Raw genomic sequence first — 5,314 nt, 5'->3', positions numbered from 1 at the left:
ATCATCGAGCTTGCTGGCCCAATCAGTTCTGTTCGCATTCACCGTCTTTGCTAAAATACTCTTTATCTCCAATTAGAGACTTCAACTTGCCCGCTTGTCTGAGGGTGATACGGGGTTTCCACCCTATGCTTGACTCCATACTTCCCCATCAATCCCGCAAAGGCTTTATTGCAAAAGTGAGAACCACCATTACTGATTATTGCCCTTGGGGTACCAAAACGAGTAAATATGTTCTTTTTGATGAATCCCATGACACTCTTGGCTTCATTATTAGATAAAGACACCGCTTCTACCCATTTGGAGACATAATCAACAGCCACCAAGATGTATTTCATGCCACAAAAGCTTACAAAGGGACTCATAAAATCAATTCCCCAAACATCGAACACTTTAACCTCTATTACAAAGTTCATAGGCATTTCTTGGCTCCTACCAATATTCCCCTGCCGTTGGCACTGATCACAAGAACACACCATCAAGTTAGCATCATGAAAGAGAGTAGGCCAATAATAACCACATTCTAGAACCTTTGCTGCCGTCCTAGTACCACTATGATATCCCCCAACTGGAGAATCGTGGCAAGCCTTCAAAATCTCCAATACCTAACTCTCTGGAACACAATGCCGAATAATATTATCGGCGCAAATTCTGAATAAGTTTGGTTCATCCTAATAGTAATGACGAACATCCCGCAATTTTTTTTTCCTGATACGATTTAATCTCATCGGGAATGATACCAGTCACCAAGTAGTTAGCAAAATCGGCAAACCAAGGTGCCACCTGCATAGACATTGCCAAAACTTGCTCATCCGGAAATGCATATTCAATATCAAGTTCTTATGCTGGCACCTCAGTTTCCTCAAGCCTAGAGAGATGGTCAACAACCTGATTTTCGGATCCCTTTCGATCTTTTACCTCGAAATCAAACTCTTATAACAAAAGGACCCAACGAATCAGTCACGACTTAGCTTATTTCTTTGCCATCAAATACCTTAATGCAGCATGATCAGTGTACACCACAACTTTGGACCCCAACAAATAGGATCGAAACTTCTCAAAAGCATATACTATTGCAAGCAGTTCTTGCTCAGTCACTGTGTAGTTCATCTGCGCCGCATTAAGTGTCCTACTAGCATAGTAGATCGGGTGCATAATTTTATTGTGCCTCTAGCCAAGCACAACACTTATCGCAAAACCAATAGCATCACACATCAACTCAAAAGGCAAGGACCAATCAGGAGTAACAATAACATGAGCAGTAGTGAGGCGCTCCTTTAATTCATCAAATGCCTTTCGGCACTTGTCATCAAACACAAACTTAGCCTCTTTTTCAAGAAGCTTGCACATCGGGTTATCAATCTTGGAGAAATATTTGATGAAGCGCCTGTAGAACCCAGCATGTCCCAAGAAACTTCGGACACCTTTGACTGAGATAGGTGGAGGAAGTTTTGCAATCACATCTATCTTCGCTTGATCGACCTCAATTCCCTTTTCAAAGATTTTGTGACCGAGGACGATCCATTCCTTCACCATAAAGTGGCACTTCTCCCAATTTAGCACGAGATTTGTCTCCTCACATCTTTTCAGCACTTGACCCAGATGGCCAAGACAAGCATCAAATGAATCACCAATAACAGAGAAATCATCCATAAACACCTCCAATAAGTCCTTTACCATGTCAGAAAAGATCGACATCATGCACCTTTGAAAAGTGGCTGGTGCATTGCACAGCCCAAAGGGCATTCGGCTGAACGCAAACGACCTATAGGGACAAGTAAAAGTCATCTTCTCTTGATCTTCTAAGGCAATATTGATCTGATTATAGCCCGAGTAACCATCTAGGAAGCAATAGTAAGACCTCCCAGCCAGCCTATCCAACATCTGATCAATGAACGGCATGGGAAAATGATCTTTACAAGTGGCAGTATTCAGCTTCCTATAGTCCATGCAAACACGCCATCCAGTAACTGTACGAGTGGGAATCAGCTCATTCTTTGCATTAGGCACCACAGTGATACCTCCTTCACAGTGATACCTCCTTTCTTTGGTACACATTGAAAAGGACTCACCCACTTGCTGTCTGCAATCAGATACACTACCTCAGCATCTAACCACGTTATGATCTCCTTTTTCATGACCTCTTGCATATTCTGGTTCAATCTCCGCTGATGTTCAACACTCGGCTTGCTGTCCTCCTCTAGCTGAATTTTATGCTCATAAATACCAGAAGGAATACCCCGAATGTCTGCTATGGTCCAACCAATAGCACGTCTGTACTCGCGCAAAAGCTCCACTAAACGCTTAATCTGTTCCTCAGTCAATAATGCTGAAATGATCACTGGCAATGTCTTGTTCGGACCAAGGAACTCATACCTCAAGTGTGATGGAAGTTGCTTAAGCTCAAGCTTTGGTGGCTCAACAATAGGAGGCTTAGCTGGTGGAGTAGTTCTATTTGCAAGATCAAGATCAAGATTTCTTGGGTGGTAAGTGTAGGAACCTAGGCCCTTAAGCGCATTTATAGTTTCCACGTAACCCTCCATGTCACAAGCATCAAAGTTCATCAGAACCGCAATAAGAGCTTCTCCTAGACTTTCTCCTTCTATTTTATGTTCGACAGCATCACCAATTCCATCAAACGAATCAATAACCGAGATACTTTCATAAGTACTAGGAAACTTCATCCCCTTGCTTGCTTGGAAAGTCACTTTTTTATCATTCACTCGGAACTTAATTTCATTCTTTTCAGAGTCCATAAGTGCTCTGCCCGTAGCAAGGAACGGTCTTCCTAAGATGATGGGAATATCTCTATCCACTGGAAAATCCAGAATCACAAAATCAGCAGCCAACATGAACTTACCCACTTGCACCAACACATCATCTATAACCCCAACTGGCTTCTTGATAGATCTGTCTGCCATCTGTAATCGCATAGAAGTCGGTCTAGGAGTCCCCAATTCGGATTGTTTGAAAATAGCAAGGGGGTATTAAGTTGATACTCGCCCCATTATCACACAGAGCACGGGCGAATGTATGAAGCCCAATACTGCACGGAATGGTAAACTCCCCTGGATCTCCCTTCTTTTGAACTGTGGTGGAAGCAATAATTGAACTCACACGATGAGTTAATTCACTGTCTCATGTTGAACATACCTTTTCTTCGAAAACAGGTCTTTCACAAACTTAGCAAATCCGGGCATCACTTTGACAACATCTAAGAATGGAAAATTCATTGTTAACTGCTTCAACTGATCATAGAACTTCTGACACTTAGCATCATCATTCTTCTTTGCCAACCTCTGAAGAAAGGGAGGCTTTGCTTTGTACATCTGAGTCAAAGGGTGAAGAGCCCCTTTTATCGTGTGTTTCCCTGTATCCCAACAACTTCTAGAATATCAGTAGCTTTTTCTTCACCACGGACTTCTGCATCAATAATAGGCACATCAGAATGCACCTCCTCTTCCTCAATAATCGGATCTAGATCAACCACCTTCTTGTCAGCACCTTGAAGTATTTTACTACTCCTCGTGCTAATAGCAAAAGTACGTTCCACGCCCCCACCATTCTTCGAGTTTGGAATAGTATCACTAGGAAGCCCTCCTTTTCTAGCAGGATGCTGTTCTCTAGAAAGAACACGCATCTGCTGTTCAAGATTCTGAATAGCTGCTGAATGAGAAACCACGTCTCTGATAGCCCAGATAATGTCTTTCTAGTGTTTGTCTGACTTGCCAACACTTTTTCGAGCATTGACTCCAACCTCGAACTATCTTGACCATTGGACTGCCTTTTTAGTGGAATATTGTTACACCTCGAAAAAAAATTCTGCGTCATGTGCGTTGTGAGTAAAATAACGCAAGCTCGAAGAGGTCATGGAACCTTATAAGGTTAATGAATACTCTTACCAACTGTTAAGAAAGCGTCCAAAGGTTTCGTAATCAAGCAAATCGAAGAAAATAAGTTTGTGAAAAATTTGGAAAAAAGTTGACAGAATTTTGGGTCAGATTTGGAGAGGTATATCTCCTAGTATATTGGGGTTTTTAAGGTGTTTCAAAATCCTAAAATGAAGTTCGTCGAGTCTAGTTTCCAACGCAAGAAACCTCTTATCGATAAGACATCGGAGTAGAGAATTATGGACGTTACAAGTCAGGCTGACAGAGTAGAAACGCGTGCTACAGTAGTTTGTGTGAACAGTAAAAACAAGAAAATTTTAAAAACAAAAATCTGATTTTTCTCTCTCATTTTCTACCACCTTCTCGCCCTAAAATTCTCTCAACACTTCTCCAAAACTCTTTCTACCAAATCCATGGAAGGTAATTGTTCTTGTTTCTCTTCAAGGTGGTGATGAACTTGGTCTTGGAAAGGGGTGAATAAAGTGAAGTTCTTCTACTATAAGGTATGTTCTTCCTATTATTTACATGATTGAGATGATGTAAAGGTTTAGCAATTCTTGGAGAGGAGAGAATCATAGGAGAAAAATCATAAAGGGTTGAATTGAAGTTGATGGGCATGAGGTGAATTTGAAAGGAGATTTTGTACTAATTTGAGATTAAATTAAATATTATTCCTTGATTATGGTATTGTGGATATGGTTATGGTCAGTTGAGAAATTTGGAAAACATCGTGTGGGATGTTTTATGGAACCTATTGGTGTTGATAATATTTTGGTTGATGTTGGTATTGTTATTATTGTTGTTGGTTGCTGGATTATAATTTCGGGCTAGGCATATAAACAGGGGAGATGCTACCGAAATTTCAGCAGATTCTAGAAAGAGTTAGTTTGAGGGCTTAAGACAGGTCTATGAAGATAAGTCTAACAATAGTATAAATTTTCTTGAATATAGATTTACGAGCCTGGGAGGCCAAGCGTTGAATAGTTAAAGTTAAGGCGACCAAAAAGGTATGTTAAGGCTTTCCTTTTCTTTCTTTTTGGCATGATCCTATGATGCGAACGAACAACGAGTAATCGAGTCTCCATATTACTATAATCTTAGAAGTATTAGGAGCATCTCAGTTATTGATGATCCTGTACCCCTATATTATGATTATTCCTTCTGTTCATGGGTCCTAAATATTGTATCATGATAAGGTCAGTTTATGTTTATGCACTACATTCATTTGCATACATGCATATTGACCCGTGACCAGAAGGCGTTATATATATATATATATATATATATATATATATATGGGGTATGGGAAAAGGGCGAGGCGTTATATACGCATTGCCACCTGATCAGCTGGTGCACAGTGATGATGATTATGATGCCCGAAGGGGCTTATATGATGATTATGATGCCTGAAGGGGCCTATATGGGAT

Source organism: Lycium barbarum, chromosome 6, assembly GCF_019175385.1.
Source record: "Lycium barbarum isolate Lr01 chromosome 6, ASM1917538v2, whole genome shotgun sequence".
Lineage (NCBI taxonomy): Eukaryota > Viridiplantae > Streptophyta > Magnoliopsida > Solanales > Solanaceae > Lycium > Lycium barbarum.
Note: the sequence above shows the minus strand (reverse complement) of the source record.